General features: G+C 40.1%; 1 protein-coding gene across 9 annotated transcripts in view; it reads right to left on the reverse strand.

The window, feature by feature from the left end:
• LOC120417562 (protein muscleblind) overlaps nt 1–22,341 on the reverse strand; it is a 526,440-nt gene that overhangs the window by 312,401 nt on the left and 191,698 nt on the right. The window lies entirely within an intron of this gene.

The following is a 22,341-nucleotide window of genomic DNA, read 5'->3' on the forward strand; positions in this document are numbered from 1 at the left end:
AAACCGAAATGTTGCCCCAAAGTTGTGCAACTTTGCCCAGTGTGCGCCACCCCACCCCTGCAGCGTTGACAGAAACGGTGCTGCCAACTTTGACAGCCGAAAACAACGGCGCGACGACGAGTTCGCGCGCAAACGACCGAACGTGCGAGAAGAAGACAGCAGCGAAACGGCGTGCAAAGGCAATTCGCACAGAGGAACACAAAGAGGAAACAAGTCACTCTGTAAATAGATCGGAAATAGAGAAGTTTTGTTGTTTATTTGAAGTGCTGGGTGTTTTTCTTGTGCGCGAATCGGACGCTAGAAAATCTTGGGTGTTTACAGTCCGCTCAAGTCGAAGTAAGTTCCACCTCGCCCATAAACCGTTGCCAGTTGCCGCAACATTTGGTCCATTCGAACCGGACAAAGGACTAAGGACAGCTCGCGCGTGCAAGTGAAGAGTGGCGGCGGACCAACCGGATGGTCGCCATCTTGTGAAAAACATTACGAATTCAAGCTACCCGTGTTCTCGCTTCCAACAAACCGCGACCGTGTCGAGCGCTCTGGAAAGAAGAAGAAAACCGTGAGCAGTGCCCAAGAACCGAAGAGTTTGCGCTTGGTGAGGAAGCGGCACGCGCCGCCTTCTTGCCGCAGAAGAAGAGGTTCGAGAGCTTTCCAGAAGGCGACTCCGTGGCCTAAACGGCGGAAACAGTGGCGGCAAGAGCCCGCAAAAAGTGAAAAATGTTCGCGTAAAAACCTGTGCGTGTGAGTGTGTGTAGTGAGCGTAGCGACGCCATTTTGTGTGGTTCCCAACCGTGGAACATTCCAGTTCGCAGTACCGCTGCGGATTTGGCGTTCGCTCCAGCTGCACACGGAAAGAAGCGGAATGCGACCCGCTGCAAGCGTCAGTGGGACGGTTTGCAAACTCAGCTGCGTCGAGGCCACAGCGCTGACGGAAAGGGCCTGCTGCAGGCGCCAGTAGGAAGGTTCCGGAAGGTGTGGCTGCGACGAGACTTCCCGAGAAACCAAAACATCGCACCTGAAAAGATGAATCCCGCCGGACAACCGAGGTCCGCAAAAAGGTTAGCCAACAAGCGACGCCAGCTAAAGTTGAAGATCCTGCTACTCCAAAGCCGACTTTCCACCCTTGAAGAAGACCAGCAACTGCCATCCTTGCCAGAGTTCCGGGTGTTCGCGAAGAACGTCGAGCGGTTCTACGGTGAGTTGGATCAAGTGCTGCAAGATGTTGAGGAGAGTGGTCTTTTTGCCGATGAACGAGACGCCCATGACTTGGAATGCGCAGAGATTGAGGGGCTACTTCAAGGAACCAACCTGAAGATGGTAGCCCTCAGTAGCGCACTGCTTTCCCAACCCGTTCAAGCCACTGTTCCTCAGCAATACCAGCACCAGCCACCAGTGAGTACCGGAAAAGATGAACCCGCCGATCCAGCTGTAGCAGACTACAAGGTATGTGCCCCATTTCAACCCATCTCGAGCCCATCCATCGCAACCACAGAGCGTGGCGACCCGTTGTGCACGCGGTGCAACGGTTGCCACTTGAGTACCGACTGCTTTATACCCACTGAAGTACCGCTCGGTCAGAGTCACGAGACGAACTCCAACCTGGAAGCCAACCAAAGCATGCCAGAAAGATCCCTCCAAACAGAGAAACCCTCTGCAGAGCATCAAGAGATGAAATCACCCGCCGAACCTGAAGTGGTTCGACACGAAGCCTCGACAAGAGTTCGAGGTGACGTCGACATGTCCGGCGATTCGGCCGTAACTCCTACGCTGCGGTCAGAAGAGCGGATCCACGGTGACCTCGACGTTGGCTGGTGTCAGTCAGTGGAACTTGGTTCACTGCTACCAGCCGACGCAGAACGAGAAGACGCCGAGTCCGATGACCCGCAAGCTGTTCCAAGGCCGGAGACAGCTAGACTGTTCGACGAAGAACCCGATATCACCACGAACCAGGCAGAGAATGACGAGGAAGCTCGGTCACTGAAGCCAGCCGTAGCCGACGACGTGAACTTCGAGGAACGACCGCTTCCAAGCAGTACACAGTCAATTTGCACTGTACCAGCCGTCCAAGAGGACGCAGCGAAGAAGCCAAGCCACGAGAGAGAGACGTACAGCTGCCAGCTGTTCAACGCCAACGTCGCACGATCAACCGACCGTGATCGTGCAGCCAGAAAGCTCACAGAGCAGCTGCTGCAACCCGCAAACTACACCAGCAACGAGAAGCAGTTACGCCTTGTTTGGGACCCTGGTGTGTAGCCGAGCTCTGCATCCCGCTCCACCAATCAACCGATTCAAGAACATCACCAGAGGGCAGCTAGTAGCAGACGAACTTGCTCATCTGAGCGCATCCAAGTACCTGATCCAACCGAACTCCAGCGAGACGAGAAGTGTAAGAGCCGATTCACTTCCGGTGCGATTGACTTTAGAAGTCACGGGACTTCAACCCGGGGGGAGAATGTTCGGCCCAAACCGAAATGTTGCCCCAAAGTTGTGCTACTTTGCCCAGTGTGCGCCACCCCACCCCTGCAGCGTTGACAGAAACGGTGCTGCCAACTTTGACAGCCGAAAACAACGGCGCGACGACGAGTTCGCGCGCAAACGACCGAACGTGCGAGAAGAAGACAGCAGCGAAACGGCGTGCAAAGGCAATTCGCACAGAGGAACACAAAGAGGAAACAAGTCACTCTGTAAATAGATCGGAAATAGAGAAGTTTTGTTGTTTATTTGAAGTGCTGGGTGTTTTTCTTGTGCGCGAATCGGACGCTAGAAAATCTTGGGTGTTTACAGTCCGCTCAAGTCGAAGTAAGTTCCACCTCGCCCATAAACCGTTGCCAGTTGCCGCAACACACGTTGTGCGAGGTTCTTTATTTCATGAACAATTTATCACAATTTTTAAAACTGATTTTTCTCCGTGTGTATTTCACCAAAATGACAGATATCATAGAGAATTTCAACGAGAGTCAAAATTTTGGGTCAAAGCCTTATTTAGAGTCCAGAACATTATCCCGAGAAGCTAGAGTTGGAGTTGAGATTTAAGATTGGAATCCGAGTAGGATTCAAAGTCCGAGTCGGAGTCATATTCAAATTCGGAGTTACCAAATCATGAGTCGTTGGTGTTGAAGATGGAGTCATAGCCAGAGCCACAGTTAGATTCAGAGTTGGAGTTGAAGTCGTGAACAAGGGCCAGGTTTTATGACATCGTAGTTGAAGTTGGAGATGAAGTGACTACAAAGTACAGAGTGACTGTTGAAATTGAAGTTGAAAATTAACTGAAAGCGGAGTATTGATCCGGTTTCAGTGTTCTAGACACACAAACCGAGTTGGAGTTGCAGTCGTGGATCGATGCCAGATTCGGATGCAGAGACTGAATTGAAGTTGTGAAATCTTAAGAAGTAGAAGTCAAAGTCGAAGTCAAAATTGGAGTCTAATTTTACAAATCTCGCTAAACTAAAAACATAACTGTGAAAATCTTGACGTGCCAGATTAACTGTCGGAGTCGGTACATCTCGAAAATCCGGAGCAGTAGTCAACACGTCTCAATATTCTAAATGGTTAGGTTGGAATCACAGTTTACTCGTCCCGAAGAACTGGATTCAGAATCTTATAGTCACAGTCTAAGTCAGATTCGGAGTTGGAATTGCAGTCAGAGGTTAATTCTAAGGAGTCAAATTTTACCAAAGTTGTTGTCAGAGTTGAAGTTTAATTTAGAGTCAGAGTCAAGAGTCAGATTCGAAGTTGAAGTTGGAACCAGATAAGTTTTTAACAGCTTTCGTCGAAATAGGGTTGGAATCTGAGATTGATTCGGAGCTATAGCAAGAATTGACAGAGTTGATGGAAACTTAGAGAATCTCGAGTTGGAGTCAATCTATCTTGAGCTGCTGAGGTTGAAGTTAATGTCGGAATCTATGTTTACTCATCTCAAGAAATTGGATTCGGAATCTTTGTCACAGTCTATGCTGGAGTCAGATTTGGAGTTGGAGTCGACAAGTCAAGAAAACCTGTAGTTAAATTGAAGTCAGATTCGGAAAAGAAATAAGAATCAGAGGTGGATTCGGAGTGGCCTGAATCTGAGTCTTAGTCAGATTTGACAAACTTTAAGAAGCCAAAGTTGTAGTTGGAGATGAAATCAGAGTTGAGAGTTAGATTTGAAGTCAAAAGTGGGCTTGAATCGTGGGTTGGAATTCGAGTTGGATTAGAAGAATCCTAAGTTGGGGTTAACCAATTTCGAGATACTGAAGTTTAAGTTTCTGTCAGAATCGAAATTTAACAATCCGACTTGGTTCTGAATTTTAGGTACAGTGACATTCGGAGTTGGAGTTGGAGACCCGGCGCCGTGGCTTAATGGTTACGGCTTCTGCCTCACAAGCAGAAGGTTTGGGGATCAAATCCCGGTCGGTACCTTTGAAAGTTGGAATCATAAATTTGAACTTTGAATTTGAACAAAAACGAAATTGAATCAGATGGGATTCGAACTCGCACCTTTGGATTGGTGGTCTGAGACGCTAAGCAGTCGGCCATCAGAAGGTTTACACTCTAGCAGTGAATTGATCCGTAGTGTTGAAACATGTTATCTCTTTCTCATATTAAATACGCGCTGAGCCCTGATTTGCCTGAGGGGATTGGAAGTCTAAATATAGATCGAGTTTCCTTCAGCTGCTTGCTTCTATGTTTAGGCGGGGCCGAACAATGCCCAGCGACCTCGGAATTGGACCGCAAGGAGCTCTGTCATTCTGAAACGGGTCGTTGGAAGCAGCGCGAGGGCTATCACCACCTAATACCCGGGACTGAGATAAGTTGTATCAGCAATCGGCATATACAAAGTCTGATACAAACTATACTTTCCCATAAAATCGCTACCGGTTAGCGGGTATTGGATTGGACCACACACACACACACACACAGTGACATTCGGAGTTGGAGACAATAGGTTTTAAGGTGGATTTAGAGAAAGAGTCAGAGATGGAATTGCAATCGGAGGTGGATTCTGGTGAGTGAAAGGCATAGTCTGTATCAGATTTGAGAAACCAGAGTTATAGTCTGAGTTGAATTTGGAGTCAGAGACAGTGTCAAAGTTTGAGTCAGATTTGAAGTAGAAGTTGGCGTCAGATTTTGAGTTGGAAGAAATAAGTTTTGAGTAGCTGTGATTGAAAATGGAGGTGGATTCTGAGCCAGATTCGATATCGATATAAGAATTGCTGGAAATTGGGGTAAGAGTTGGAGATGGAAATCGAACTGGATGTGAAATCTGAGAAGATTGACTCAGATTCGGAATCGGTGTAAGAATTGGCGGAATCAAATATGAAAGTAGAGTCAACAAATCTTGAAAATCCGGAGTTGGATCCAACAAATATTTAGTAACTGGATTTGAAACTGAAATCAGAATCAGAGTTGACTAATCAAGAGGAGCTGTATTCGGACTCTGAATAACTTTGAGTAAAAAACGAAGTTGACTTAATAGTGTCTTCCTTTTAACTACAAGGTCTTCGCCGCCCTGGGCTCCTAAGTGTTTATATTTACAATTAGAATTTTTAGAGCGCCCGCCGCGGGATTCGAACCAACAACCTCTGGATTGTGAGTCCAGTGCGCGGTCCGATTGATCCACACGGGTGGGACGAACTTTGAGTAAAACTGTTTTAAAAATTGGTGTTGCTGTCAGAGTTGAAGATGGAATTTGACTCGGAGTTGAATTTTGAGAAGTATAAGCCATATTTGTCAAATCTTGACAAACCCGAGTTGTATTCAGACCGGAAGTTGAATTTGAAGTTATATACAGAACCAAAGTTGGAGTCGGATTCGCAGTTGGCGTCGGAGTTGGAGAACGCAAGTCTTGAATATCTGCCGTAGAAAGTTGAAGTGGAAATGAGAATTCGCAAATCCTGAGGAGTCTGAGTTAAAGTTTTATCAGACTCGCCCAAATTTGAGATGAATTGCAGTCAGACAGAGTCAACAGAGTCAAAGTCAGAGACAGATTCGGAAATGAAATCAGAATTGAAATTAAAATTTGACTCAAAGTTTATCATTCTAGATTAATTGTATTTGATTTTTTTGTGATTTTAGAATCGAAGTTCAAGTCGTAGTAAGACTCGACAAATCTTGAGAAGTTGCAGTCAAAGTCAAAGATTGAGTAGTAGTCATCAAACTTGGAGAAATTTTAAACGGATAAACTAGAGAAGTCAAAGACAGAGTCGAAGTTGGCACCTTTACCCTACCCCTCAAACTCTCCGGTTGTTCTCGCCTGTTTCCAATCTATTCAGGATACGGTTCATCTTTTATTTCACGGACATTCACGGTCGGCAGCCAGATCTTCAGATCCCGGGAGTCGTCAATAAAGCATACCCCTCAATCCATATTAGATGAAGCTGTAAATAAGGAAGCTGGCTTTTCCCCCTTTTTGAAGGGTAGTAAAACAAAAAATTGCTGGCCCATGTCCACGTTAAGGCTACGGTGTGGCTGGAATTTGACGGGTTTGACGATTCCGCCGAGGCGGCGGTAATTGCTTTGATGAATATTTTAGTGCCCGGTTGAAGCATCCGAAAATTGGGGACGGGACGGCTGTATTTACGACACTTTTTTCGCCGTTGTTGTTTGGAGGTAATCTTCAATTTTGGAAGGACGGATTAAATTTCATTCTAGATCGCTCAACAGGTACACCAGCAACGACAAGTGCCCAAAGTGGAGGCCGTTAAAATGAGCACAACTCGCGTCCCCCCTGGTTTCGAGAATTGCTTCAAGTGTGAACATCCCAAGAATGGCAGCAGCAAAAAAAAGCGAGTGTGTACACATTCACTTGAGAACCTCCGGGGCAAAGAGTTTGTCCCATGAATGAATAGCGGGCGCCTTCTCCCCGCAAATGAATGAGACTGCGACGTTATGAATGGGGTGCATGAGCACAAGTATTCAAATCTCGTGTACCGCAAAAACCACAAACAGAGCCCACCAGAGTGGGAGATCAGGTATCCTTTCGAACCGAAAAAAGTCGTTGAGTTTGTGAAAAGAGATGGGTCGTCGGGATGTAGGTCACCTGTGGCTTTGGGTTCTGGGTTTGGGAGAAGAGAACGTCCTTGTGACAAGTGGCACAGTCGCAGGTTTAACGGCCAAGGATGGTGATGTGGTGTGTTTTCACATGAAATTAAACGAGCAACGGCTTTTCTCAGGCCTTGGAAGAGGAGAAATGAAGAGGTTTAAATTTGATGGAACAGGTTGAGCTTTAATGAGAAGAAACCACGACGAGGGGGGAAGTTCTGACTAGCCGAATTTGTGATTTACTTTGCGTCAAATTAGTTTTGGGATGTTGGATAAACGGCGTCAGTCCTGGCTAGTAAGTTACTAGCCAATTTAAATTGAATTATTTCTGTAAATGAAGTCATAATCTGATACCAATCGCTGAAACGATAAATTCCCAACAAAACACATGCTCTCCAGTGATCAATCGGATTATTTGCAAAGCATTGCTTCAATTTATTCTAATTAATGGATCGTTCAAAACGTGGTGGATGAGGTCTAAACAACGCAAAAAACCAGCAACCAACAAAATTGACTCTGCACAAAACATTATTCCACCGAGTAAATTGTCGATTATGCAAATGATGACGATCCAACTCGCACCACCCCAAAATCGTCATCGGAGGCAGAACAAAATCTAGAGAAAAAAATAAAATAAACTGGCAATCAGTGCCGTCACCATATCGACAGCCCCACCACCCCCACCCAGAGAGTTTGGAGTGGAGTGTATAAGCCGACATGGCAATTGAATTATCTCCACGGGCACGGCATAATAAATTCCAAAATAATCCCGATAATGTTGCTAAACAAAATAATAAATTGATTCCAACTCTGCACCGACTGACTGACTCAGCCATCGAGCGCCGGAGTTTTTGTACCGATTTAATCGCACACACATAATGTTATCAAAATTCGTTCAATGAATTTGCATTGAGTGGGTACTTGGGAGCACGAGGAGGAAGCAAGATTTCCCGACAACAGAGTTCTGGCAAAGTCGAAGGATATCCGACGACGATGCGATATCATGTTCAGCAGCTGCAGGCCAATGACGAACTTCACTCTCTGAGCTGGCACAACAACAGCAACATCACAGTAGGAAAAAGGAAGGTTGACGTTCTGCCAGCCAGCCAGGAACCAGCTTTCCGATTCGATCAGATTACATCTATTTTAAAATTCAAAAACATTCCTTTCCATTGTATAGATTTGCTTACATTAAATCTCTCCATCGCTCACTCTTCGGCCCAGAAGCTTTTGCCCGGAGTTGTTTGGAACTTTTCACCCAGGACTACAAGCGCCGGAGCGGAGCTCACTTTCGGTGTTGATATGGCAAAACTTGGGTGGGTTTGTGTGTGTGTGTGTGTGGAGGGGAAGGGGGTAGTTCCAGAAAATGCATCCTTTACACTACCAGAAATCGGGCACATTGAACTGCACTTCAAGTTAATGTTGGTCAAAATATAAATTTGTTCTGACTAACTTATTTTGTGATTTGCTCTAGATCAAACTAATAAACGTTGTGTTCATTGGACTTCAATTTCAGTTAAATTTCGTTATTGATGCATGTGAAATCAATTTCAGTTGTTTTAGATTTTCTATTTATTAAGGGCATGTAGTCCCGACTACCTTATTCTGAGCTTTGCTCTAGAACAAACAAAAAATCCCAATTCAATTCGAGCAGATTGAACTGCAATATGGGCCCAGCTAACCGAATATGCGGGTTGCTTTTAAATATTTATTAAAAGTGAAATTTTGAAATCTTCAAAGTTATAGTTAAATTCGTGCCATTCGTGGAAAAATTGTCAATGTGAAATATTGTTTCTGCCTTTATTTTTTTTATTTTTTTCCAGGTAGTATTGACTAACCGATTTAGTAATGTGCTCTAGATCAAACCTTATGTGACATGCATAAAAACAATTAAAATGAAAATCTGGAGCATCGACCTGCGAATTATGCCATAATTGATCAAAATGTATTTTTTGCGGAAAATCAAATTTTAGCTGGCATTTTTGTTTTAATTAAGTACAAGTCTACATAAAGATATGGTGGTTATATTGCATCTGAGAATGATAAAACATTTTTTCTAATCTAATCTAATCTAATCTAACCCTAGCGCAGCCAGTCTTTCGAGGGCATCCTGGAAAATGCCTTAGGTTGATTAACGCCTAGCATCCTCTTGTCATTATTAACAATTGCAGTGCCCAATGCAATAAATTGCTTTGAAACATCACAAACGTTAAAGCGGCCAGGCCAACTGCATAAAGTTTACCACAAAGATGATTCTTTGAATTGGATTGAGTTTGAACACAAATGTTCAAACAACAACACATTTCTGAATCGACAGGGGAGGAAGAAACGTGGGGATCCCCCGCTCACGTTCCTGTTTGTAGGAGCAATAAATCGTTGGGAGCCACCAGCTAAGAAGTTTTGGTGTTCCGGGACCCTCGAGGATGGGACACTGTATTTCCACAAATGCCCTGGACTCTATTTGCCGTGATTATAGCGCCACAACTCGCTCAAATAATAAAACATTTTTTGTCAAAAAACGTGAAATTTATCCAAAATTGTTTCAGTTTCTGATGAATTCCACACAATTGAGAGATTTGCCAAACATAGGCAAAATGATAAATTGAATCGTCATTTGAGTATTTTTTTGTCTTCAAATTATGAATAAAGCCATAAAGCCATGGCAATTTTTTGCAAGTTGTGCCCCCCTCCCCCTCCGTCCTTCTGTATTCTTTCCAAAAAACATGAAGCAAAAAAAAATATTATTTCCAAAAATTGAAATTTTCAAAGAATGTTTTTGATTGTAAGCAGTTTCAGAATCATTGAATAACGTTTATTTTGATGTTTTTGATCTAATAGAGCACTGTAAGGCTTTTTAATCAATTTAATTTTTGGACCACACAGTTGCAATGCTTGAAATCAATATTTTTATAATTTTATTGATATTTTGTACAGCAAAATTATTGTAGCATATGTTTAACACGATATTTCTGATATATTTGGTGCGTCAAAAATTGAAAATTCGGCTTGTCACTTGAAACTCAGTTTTATAGTTTATCCCCCTTGACCATATCCAGAGTCGAAGGACAACAAATTTGAATAAAATATTCGCTAACCTAATATGCTCGATTTTTTTTATTTTTTGGTTTGCTTGAGTTCAATCAACCGACATTTGAAGTTTCTTATGAACAAGGGGGCGACATAAACTTTGAAAAATATTTGCAACGGCCCAAATGATCATGAAAAAAAAAACATTGAAATGCATTTAGTTTCAAACACGGGTCCTGATACTCGGTTCAAAGATCAAAAATCACTCACTCATCGCCGAGCGAATCTTTGCCAAACAAAGCCGATCGCATTTCGAGTCAGCTTTGACACGTCCCTCCGGACCATTCGCTGTGCTGCCCGGAATGGAGTGAGAGCGAGAGCAAAGAGAGAGTATTCAGTCACGATCGGTATGGAAGTGACAAACAGCAGGAAACGGTCAGAGCAGTTTTTCGTCGCGTTCGATTTGCGATCGCGAGTGGGTGAGTCTTTTTGGAGCAATCAGGGCCCTTGGTTTCAATCTTGTTCGAAAAAAATAAAACGTAACTTGCTGACAAAGAATGATCAAAATTGCATAAAATGCTGATAGTTTTGACTAACCTATTGTGTAGTTGACTCTTGAACAAAATTGGATCAAAATTGAATATCAACTTAAGCCAAAATTACATAGGTAATTCTCTACCAACTCACACGAAATCGGGAAAAGTTGCCCCGACCCTTCTTCGATTTGCGTGAAACTTTGTCCTAAGGGGTAACTTTTGTCCCTGATTACGAATCCGAGGTCCGTTTTTTGATATCTCGTGACGGAGGGGCGGTACGACCCCTTCCATTTTTGAACATGCGAAAAAAGAGGTGTTTTTCAATAATTTGCAGCCTGAAACGGTGATGAGATAGAAATTTGGTGTCAAAGGGACTTTTATGTAAAATTAGACGCCCGATTTGATGGCGTACTCAGAATTTCGAATAAACGTATTTTTCATCGAAAAAAACACTAAACAAGTTTTAAAAATTCTCCCATTTTCCGTTACTCGACTGTAAAAATTTTTGGAATATGTCATTATATGGGAAATTTAATGTACTTTTCGAATCTACATTGACCCAGAAGGGTCATTTTTTCATTTAGAACAAAATTTTTCATTTTAAAATTTCGTGTTTTTTCTAACTTTGCAGGGTTATTTTTTAGAGTGTAACAATGTTCTACAAAGTTGTAGAGCAGACAATTACAAAAATTTTGATATATAGACATAAGGGGTTTGCTTATAAACATCACGAGTTATCGCGATTTTACGAAAAAAAGTTTTGAAAAAGTTACTTTTTGCGTTTCTCTTTGTTTCGTCGTCCGTGTCTGTCGCGGGTGACCATGAATGGCCATGATCGATGACGACCAACTTTTTCAAAACTTTTTTTCGTAAAATCGCGATAACTCGTGATGTTTATAAGCAAACCCCTTATGTCTATATATCAAAATTTTTGTAATTGTCTGCTCTACAACTTTGTACAACATTGTTACACTCTAAAAAATAACCCTGCAAAGTTAGAAAAAAACACGAAATTTTAAAATGAAAAATTTTGTTCTAAATGAAAAAATGACCCTTCTGAGACAATGTAGATTCGAAAAGTACATTAAATTTCCCATAAAATGACATGTTCCAAAATTTTTTACAGTCGAGTAACGGAAAATGGGAGAATTTTTAAAACTTTTTTAGTGTCTTTTTCGATGAAAAATACGTTTATTCGAAATTCTGAGTACGCCATCAAATCGGGCGTCTAATTTTACACAAAAGTCCCTTTGACACCAAATTTCTATCTCATCACCGTTTCAGGCTGCAAATTATTGAAAAACACCTCTTTTTTCACATGTTCAAAAATGGAAGGGGTCGTACCGCCCCTCCGTCACGAGATATCAAAAAACGGACCTCGGATTCGTGATCAGGGACAAAAGTTACCCCTTAGGACAAAGTTTCACGCAAATCGAAGAGGGGTCGGGGCAACTGCTGTGTGAGTTGTATATTATTGTATATATGTTGTTGTATGTAATTGTATATATGTATGTTGATGCGATAAAGATATTTTCAACCTGCATTTTTTTTATTCTATTTGAGGAGAGTTTAGAGGCTCAACGCCAATGTAGCAACGGTATACGGTGTATTGGGAGCTACATCGGAAATATCCAGATAACTTCACAGCGGCGAAATAGCCGAGAGGGTTGGGGCGCGGACTTGGTAATCTGGAGATGACTATCACTGGAAACATGCATTTTGTGTAGGGTAGAGTAGTCATTAATGAGACACGGGGAACAATGATTAAATGGCTCTCACAAGACGTGGTTTCAACCAATCAGGCTCATATTTGGGGGAAAGGTGTATGAATTAGATACTCGTCTGCCATAATAGTGGCTTTGGATATGGACGCTCCCTTGCAAAGTTATTCATACATGTTTGATTCTGGCTGCCATTAACACAAAAACTAATGTTTCTTCAAATTTCTTTCGTCATTTCACAGGGCATGAGTTGGGCTACAATGTCCTTTTATTAGGTTTGACCAAAATTTAGAATATACCCTGAATCCAGGGCTGTCTCATTGTTCCCCACTCTTTTCGGCCCATGAGTAACAATGAGACACTTTGATTTTTCTTCATTAAACCTTTCAAAATCTATGAAAATCTTTTAAAACATGAAATGGAAGCGATTTTTGGCATATTTTTCAGTTTGATCTTCATTTTACCAAAAATACAAAGTTATTTGGTAAAATATATGGATTTTACGAAATTTAAATACTTTTAAGTATAACTTTTGCTAATTGAAGTTTAATGTTGGCAAAATTGCTTGAAAATGTTCAAAGTAAGTCACCTGCTAAGGAGCAATATAAAAACATGATGTTTTACTAGAAAAGTATTGATTTTTATAGAGTTTCTCATTGTTCCCCAGCTGTCTCATTGTTCCTGCCAAGTGCGTCTACAATGAGACAGTAGAATAACTCTGGCTGTAGACGTCAGATCGATCTTATATTTTTGTCAATGTTAGAACACATTAATAGAAAGAAAATGGCACAAAAAGCTCATTAAAACATGATGATGAAAAAATTACAAAAATCGTTGAATGTTAAAAATTAAAAGTGTCTCATTGATGATTACCTTACACTACACGTTTCATAAAAAATATTACATGCTTTTGCTCACAAAGGTGATGTGCAAGCGATTTTACACAGTAATTTATTACTGTGTAGTTTTATTGATTCCTGACAAAATATAAAATAAAGGTAAGTTTTCACGTTTACGGATCCGACTGCTCTTAACGAAGAAATGTTGCGGTAGTCTTTACTTACAATAAACATAATTATTCTTCTTTAATATACTATATTCAGTGATTTTATTTACATTCATCCAGTTAGTTTTTTTAACGTCCTGCAAACGTCATTGTTGCAACGGAGAGCGTCCGAAGCAGTCCCTTGTTCTGCGTCAGTGTCAGTGTTTGTGTATTGTTTGACTGGTGCCCGTGCTGTCGCTTGAAATTGAATAAAGAAAACAAAACAATCTGAGCAAGCGGGAGCACGGGCGCAGCTGGACAGGTCAGCTGCGTAAAAACACCAAATCTGTGAGTAAATGTAATATTGTGAACTGTTGAATGTTATTAATTAGGAAATAAACATTTTCAGTTTTGTAGCATGTGGAAAATAAAAGAGTTTTATTTTGCCCTGCTTACGAAATCGGTGCCCGGAGGAGCATTTTCCCGCCTGTCTCAACAGTCATAGTTCAAATTTAAACTAAAATTTCACATGCCGTATTGAGTTTAAAAAAAAAATAGTTTCCAAAATTTGAGAAAAAACCTATCCCAACGCCACTTTGACTCACTATCCCGACCAGACTATCCAGAAGCAGCAGCAGCCAGCAACTTCCTGGAAAAAGCTTGACTGCACTGGTTCGGCAGCTGGTGCCGTTCCCGGGGATTTCAGGGACACACATTCTCCCGGTGTATACATTTAACGATTTACTTAACAAAATAAATGATACAGTCGAACGAGTTTTCCGGCGGGTGTGGAAGAGAAGGAGTTTTCCATTATCGGTGCAGGACGACGGCAATCGATACTGTTGGGATTTTTTGTGTGTTCAGTTACTTCTTTTTTTCCGGGGTGGAAAAAAAGATGCAAAGAAAGAGTGATAAAACTGCTCACTTTTTTGCTGTTGTTACTTTGGGTTTTGGAAAGCTGTTTTCCGCCCCAGAAAGTGGGGGCGACGCGGGGAAAAGGACGGGGACAACAAATGAATCTTTGTTATCTACTGCTAGGTGAAAATAAGGAGTGGACGAGGAAAAAAGAGTGAAAATTGTCGCAGTATTCTGAGGGGGAATAGGGGGAGAAAGTCGCTACAGATTGCATCGCTTTCCTTTTGAAAAGGGGGCTACAATGAAGAGCTAATGGGTTGTTTTCGTACGTAAATGCTAGATTAATCGGAATGTATTGAACGAGGTTTGAGAGCTGAGAATTTAGAAGAGTTTGTAGCAGCAGTCATTGCTTAAAATAATTTCAAATTATTGGAAATTATTGAAATGAACGCAATTCACTCCATCGCTTAATTACATATCAACATTCTCAGAATAAAAAAACGTCGTAAGAGGATCAATTTGAACTGACGAAAAGCTCATTAATTAAAATTTGAAAATAACGCCCACAATAATTCCACAAAGTGCTCATCAATCGCAGCATAAATTCACGATTCTCACTGGCACGAGAACCATGGGAAAATGCAGCTCCAAAAAGTCGAAACATATTTTCCACGTTTCCACCAACCACTTATCGGCTTGCATCCCCCATTTTCCATATAAGCCTTTTCCATGCCAGCACCGTCCATGCATCACCACAATTAAGGACTTATGGAATGTGTGTGTGTGTGTTCGTGTCCCGCCACAAACCATAGTTAATTAAACAATGCAGTCAGCAATAAATTTTCCTACACTTTTGCCAGGGCCCGAGGCTTGACCACCCAGTTGTAGGACCACGCTGGACGTAGCTTTGAGACGCGATGGAAAATTCCTGGCCAGAGCTTTTTTTTTCATGCAGGACAAACGCATCGGCTGCAAAACGCAAACTTGGACGATTTTTCACTCGCAAATTAGTTTTCCACGGACCGTGAGTGGTGACAGCGGCGCAGCGGAAGTGGACATAGTTTCTCCATTTGCGAGGACCTTGGCGGTGGTCAACAAGGATGTGAAAAGTTTCGCAGGATACAGTCATTGAATACATTTAAAAAATATTTTAAAAAAAATAGCCATTGTGACATTTCCATCCATCTCCCGGAGCAATTTAACGCTCAATTCCAGAAAAATTGCCAAATCAAAAAGTTTCCGTTCTAATGTTCCTCAACGATCTTCATCACTCAACCGTGGAGAACAGTAGCGTCCCCTTCTCAAACCTCATCTCTCGTAATGACTTCAACACTGAAGGCATAATTTCACTTAAACACCTCAAACCACGTGCCTAATGTCCTTGATGGCATACTGCAGGCAACGTTTAGTCAAAAAACAAAAAAAAAACTTTTGTTTGCAAATAAAGTCCTCCGGACGCGGAAAACTTTTCGCATTTTTCTCTCTCCACGTGGCGGACCGCTCCACCGGTCCACGATATTTACGATAATTACCTGGTGATGGAAATGAACACCGTCTTTGGTCAATGCGCCCGGAGGCGCACACCTCATAACGAGCCTGCCACCCCATCCCCCGCCCAAGTTGAAGGTTCTAAGCACAGTTTGACTTTTTTTTGCGTGATGTTTTGTTTTGAGCTTTTAGGTTTGTTTATTGGATTATGCAGATCTCGTTAAGGGGCGCCGACGGCGCCGGGATCGTCGCAGTTCCGGCGCAAACGGGTCTTGATTTTGTTATTTAGGGGCGGTTTAGAGGGGGAGGATGGGGATTTAAATTGCAGCAGGTTGACGATTTATTTGGACTTTGCACTGGAATGAAATTTTACTTTTTTTAAGAATAAATTTCCTAATTGACACCAACTTTAGCCATCTTTGAAGTTAAAACTTTTCTTAAGACAAAAAAGAAATTTTCAAAGATTTTTGAGTACATTTTTAATTTCAAAATTTGCAATATTTTAAACCGGCGATGGAAGAATCTTCATAAAAAAAACCTATCAGTAGAAAAAATATGTAGGGAACATGCCTCTCCTCTCTCGTGCACGAAAGATCGGTGAAAGTAAACTCAAAAAATCATCATCTGGATTATTCGACAGAACACCGATTACACTACTACACTTGCAGATGTGACGTCATACGCCGAAAATGACTTGTCACTTTTCGTAGATGAACCATGTTTGTTAACAAAATAAAATAAATGAATTCAAGTGGTGCTAACAATGAGATTCACAAAATATCTCATACTGATTGAGTTTCATCGAAAAGTTCTCGATCGATTTCCTGTTGCGTGTTAAGCGTCCATTTTCTTTCGCGAGTGAAGATAGTTCGCAATCCTTAAAGATCAATATCTGTTTCATACCCATAAATAAAACCAAATTTTGCATAGGGTAAAATATGAAAATTTTCACAAAATATTGGTTAACTAAACGACAAAATATTGGTTAGAGACAAGACACAAAACTTGGTCTAGATTTTGAACTAAACTAGTGTTTTTACTATAAAAAACTCAATTATTTTTTGCAAAATATCGCATTCTTTGAAAAAATGCAATGTTAGATCAAACGTCGCAAAAATGTTTATTCATTTTCGAAAAATTCATGTTGACTAAAAGTCAAAAAAAATATAATTTTTACTTTAAACTTATTTTTGAAAATATCATTAATAAATTGAAGTTTGCACTATAAAACTCGAAAAAAATATTATAAAATACTATATTTTTGTTTGAATTTTTTCAAAACATGTCATTGCTTGATAAGTTCGGCATCGGCAAAATTTAATTTCGGAAAATCGATTCAAGGATATTTTTTTGATGTCTGATATTTTATTGTTAAGCTTATGTATGACCCCAAAACTACTCTAAAAAATCATTCAGAATTCAGAAAGTTCAAATCAAAAGATGGTGGCCAATATGCCGCTGATTAAAATTTGAGAAAATACCTTTGGTAACTAAATGGCAATCAACCGCTCATGACCATGAAATTAATTACGAAAAAGGCCGCAGGTTTTTCGATCCCAAAAATAAAGATCTTTATGTAAAAAGCTTAGTAATCGAGATGGTCGGAATGCTTAGTGTGCCGAAAATTGGCATATTTTTGTTGTGTTTGCTGCTAACTATTTTTAAATTTAAATTTTCGAATTCTTGCCGACAAAAATCGGGGCTCAAACGAAATTTGTAAAAAATAGCTGGCTTTCGTTTTAAATGATTCACCCTTGAAGTTGTCAAAAAAATATCCATTCAAATTTGTCGTTCATGGATTGGCAGAGGCGCTTTAGTAATAAACAAAAAAACTCATGGGAATTATTATTTCCAACGATATCTCATTTCAAGTAACTTATTAAAATGAACGTATTAAAACAAAATCTGTGCATACTTTGAAAACTTTTACTGAACACTTTTTGTCTTCCTCACCTCACTGAGGCAAGGCTATAAAATCACTCAAAAATTGAACTTTTTAAATAAGCCTCCCAGATATACCTTTACGTATACATATCGACTCAGAATCAAATTCTGAGCAAATGTCTGTGCGTGTGGATGGACGTAGAATTTTTTTTCTCACTCACTTTTCTCGGAACTGGCTCGACCGATTTTGTCCGGATCTATGTTTTTGGATTTGCCTTCAGGTTCTTTAAGTCTTTTTTAAATTTCATCCGGCTTGGTGCAGTACTTTAAAAGATATGTTCGAAAAACTGTTTTGGTTGATACTAAAAAGGGTCATTATTTACATAATTTGAAAGCTCCGGCGGATAGCTGTCGGAACTTTACGCTCAGTGCACGCACACAAACACTGCAGTGCTTTCAAATGGTTCATTAAATTTATCATACATAGATGGCAGCACTCAGATGTATAGTGTCTTTACTAAGTAAGCGTTAGCCAAAGCTTTCGTAGTGTGTGGTTGGCTTTTAGGAGGAAGGCAGCAACCACCTTCCGGTGGATTAAGTAACGTTTTTTAAGTGTTGTAAAGTGAAAGTACTCAAAACCTTTTACAAAATACTGTGTCTTTTGAAAATACTTAAATTTTCATAATTTGCAATATGGGTATCAAATGACACAAAATTTCATGGTTTTTTGGTAGCATGAAAGTTTCGTTTTCCATTACGAAAATTATAGTACTCAGAAATGTAAAACGCGTCTCTCAAATTTTATAGTTTTTGCGTGCGGCACATCGAAAAACCCAGGTTTCATAATCGAAAAATCATAACTCAAAATCTTTTTAATGAAACTCCACCATTTTGAGATATGTTATGTCGAATTGTCTTAGAAGTCTGATAAAACTATTTCAAAATAATAGGCTCTTTGATCTCGAGACCTCTAAACTATTTTTTCTCTAAAACCCCAATTAATTACCTTTCTTTTGCGTTCAAGAGAGCTAAATTCGATTGAAATTGGGTGGAGTTATGATTTTTTGAAAAGTTTGACGGGTCAATTTATTTCGCCCAAGGAACCCATCTCCAATTTTGGAACTGATCGATTATTTTTAAACATGCTGTTTTCCTGAAACAAATTCTGAATTACAATAAAATTTCGTTTTTTTTTGGAAAAAAAATTAAAATTTCCATAATTTGCAATTATGATATCAACAAACAAAAATTTGCATCGATTTTCCTAACAATACAGTCCAGACTCGATTATCCGAAGCCTCAATTATCCGAAGTTTCGATTACCTGAAGGTTTGAATGGGACTTCGGATACTCGAATCAGAACCAGAAAAAAATCATATTATTTCATTTTCTTACTTTTAACATCAAATTCAAATTCTGCGACCCCATTTTAGTCAAATTTGAAATGCTTCAATGCATTTTTAATTACAAAATGCAATTTTTAAATATTTCATAGCCGCAATTTTTGCCGCCATCTTGGATTTAAAATTCCTAAAACACTTTAGAGTAGTGAAGGAATCATACTTGAGCTCACTGATCAAAAATAGGACAACGAAAAAAAAATTTCTTTCGTTATTGTGTAATATTTCTAGTGTCAAATAGTAAAATTTCCACAAAACATACAAAAACATCATTGCTTGCAAAATTTTGAAAAAAAAATATCACTATATTAGCAATTTTACTTTAATACCCTCGAATAATCACAAAATACCGTATATTTTAAAACATAAAAATTGCAGAATTGAGAATACTACATTTTTTTTTACAGTTTTGTATAAATTCTTCTATATCAAAATTTTTAAGGTGAAACAGGACGTCAGTTCAGAGACAACTTCTGTTCAACATAAACTTTTTTCTGAACTCGACAAATTGTTTGTTATCGTCTGCAAACAATCAAAACTTTCGTAAGTTACTGTGTTTCCATTGCTGTTAAAAACTCGAGTCGTTGTTTCAATATGGTTGATGCTTCCCGTTTAACCTTATGATACATACCCAAATTTTCTCAAAATATTTTGTTAAATACTAAAATTTTTATAGTTTGCAGTATGGGTATCGAACGACGAAAAATGTTGTATTGATTTTCTAAAGATTATAGTTTTTACTCTAAGGAACTGACATTTTCACATAATCCACAAAAATGTCACTTTGAGATTGAAATAATCATTGAAAATTTGACAGGCTCAAAAAAACACTGAAAAAATCAAATCAAATCCATAATTCCAAAATTGAAAGAGGTGCTTTGCTAAAAAACGGTACACACAAATTTTCTTTTCAAAAATTCAAGAGGAAGCTTAACTCCCCAGTGTCTATTTTTTGAAAACTTTTATTTTTCCCGCGTTCAGGAGGCAATTTTGAGGAACTTTTGTTCTACGAAAAGCTTTACTTCTCCTGTTTTATGTTTTTCTTGTTTAATTTTTTGTATTTTTATTTCATTTATCTTGCTTAGTTTTTGTTTATTTTTGGTAGTTTTGGCCTATTCTACCAACTCCAATCATTTTGCCTATCTAATTTTTTCATGTTTTTACAGTCACTTTTTCAATTTTTTGCATCCTTTTCACATTTTCTGCTATAGAATGGTACCATTATCTACAAAAATAATATTTTTAATATTTTCTGAAATTTTAAAAGATCTTTTTTCCAAGACTTTTTAAAGATGAAAAATTGGCTGAAAAATTTAATTATGGCGATTTTTTTTAGATCGAAGCCCGTTTGGAGGCGGGTTTGGGTCGTGCAAAGAACTATTAAAATTGATAATCCTTCCAGTTAAAATTTAAATGATGCCTCAGTTTTATTAGAACAAAATTCGAAAAACATTCATCTAAATGATGCATTCAAAACATATTATTTTGAATAAGATTAATTACTGTCAAATCTTGGATACAAATGTTCATCAGATATCCCAAGTAACATTTTTTCCAGGAGTTCTACAAGAGCTCTTCAAGACAGCTACAGCATAGCAGTTTGGACCGCGGTAGGATAAAATTCTCTTCAAAACTTCTTCAGGAGTTTGGAGGAGTACTTGAAGAGAGTTTTATCCTACCGCGGACCAAACTGCTATGCTGTAGCTATCTTGAAGAGCTCTTGTGGAACTCCTGAAAAAAATGCCGTTATAATGACTGACGATTCTCACCTTACAAATATAAAAAACCATTCGTTAGTAACTTTTCAGACAATATAAGCAAGTCCTAAATTAAATTAAGGTGCCACCCCCATTTGAGCCCAAATCTTGCAATGTTTTGGTCCACTAGACGCAGTTCGTTACTGCCATAATAAACATTAAATTGTTAAAATTGCACCCCAAGAAAAAAAAAAAACTCTTCCCCCTCTTCTCAAGGTTTTGTCTCCGTTCCGCATAAATTAAGTGCATAATAAAATCGCGCGGAAATTTATTGACTTTTCAGAAGCGCCCGAGTGGGGATGATTAAATTTCCTTATCGTGCTCATTGAAGGGGGAGGCATAATTCTTCGCACCCCTAACTGCAAGTCGACGACGATGAAATGGAGACAGATAGCTTTCCCGTTTATGGGCAAAGTTTGCTTCATAGGATTTACCTGGAAATTAATGGTTTGCCCCTCCTCATCGATAGTGTGACTCACCTGAAAATAGATGGAAAAAACAGTTCGATTAGAGTAATTATGTAATTTTGCGATTCAATTCACACGATTGCGATAAAAGTTTTTTTGTTTGATGACGGGGAAGGAGCCGAGACTAGGAAACATTCATAATTTCACCTGCATTGCCACTGCAGTGGCCAGAACCAATAATTACCACGGAGGGGCCCACACGGTAATTTGCCCAAGGCGCCAGACGGCGCCCTTTTTTTCTAACATGCTAGGACAGTGGGCTAGAACTAGTTGAAATTTGACTGAAAATTCAGATTTGAATTGGATACATTGTGCTGATTATTTTGAAGTTTTTAAAATTTTGTACTAAAATTGTACTAAACTGTACTAAACTTGTACTAAAACTTGAAAAACACAGCAAATCGTAACAATTTGACAAAACAAATCTCACAGTCCACCTCAAGCGGAAGGATTCGCTGACCGCGAGGCTTTTCGCGGAAAAAGGGGCGCTTGAGAAGGGGGTGCCCACTTTTTCATCTGGGGGAAACGGGAAGGTGGCGGTGGCTCCATTAGTATGCCAAACAGGGCCAACGTGTGTGTGTGTGCGCTACTGTTACTGTGTGTTTGCTCCATGTAAGTATGTGCGGGGCTTCCTTTCGTTTAACAAAGCAATTACATTTAACTTTTTGTGGCGCCCCCTTGAAGCCCCCCCTCAAGCACCCCTTTTTCGCAGGGAAGGCACTTCCTACTTCGTTTTTTTCATCGAATTGTGGTGTTGTGGCTTATAAGTGAACACACACACATTTACTCTCGCACACTTACATTACACAAAATCACTGAAAAGTGGGGTGGCCCCAAAGGGGGGAGCCCTCCAAGGGGGTGACGGAAAAGTACAACTCGGTTGGCGCCCCGTTGGCGGCATCCTGCGAAAACATACACTTTACTCTGCTGGCTAGTCTACTTTCAGGCGAACAGTGAGCGAGTGTGAGTAATTGGGTGAAGGCGTGCGCGCGTGTATGTTTCGGGTTGGGGGCTGGGTAGGGTAATCATCGTGGGCCTACCGGGGTGAAGGGCTTGCGTTTCGGGAGGTGGTGGCGAGGGGAAATTAGTTTGGTTAGTACTAAGAATTTGGGCTCCAACAAAGGCGAAGACGGCGCGACGTTGTGGATTTTTGATGGGCTAGACGTTGGCGGCAATTGTGATTGGACGTGAATTGGAGTTG

Source organism: Culex pipiens, chromosome 2 (assembly GCF_016801865.2).
Source record: "Culex pipiens pallens isolate TS chromosome 2, TS_CPP_V2, whole genome shotgun sequence".
NCBI classification, from domain to species: Eukaryota; Metazoa; Arthropoda; class Insecta; order Diptera; family Culicidae; genus Culex; species Culex pipiens.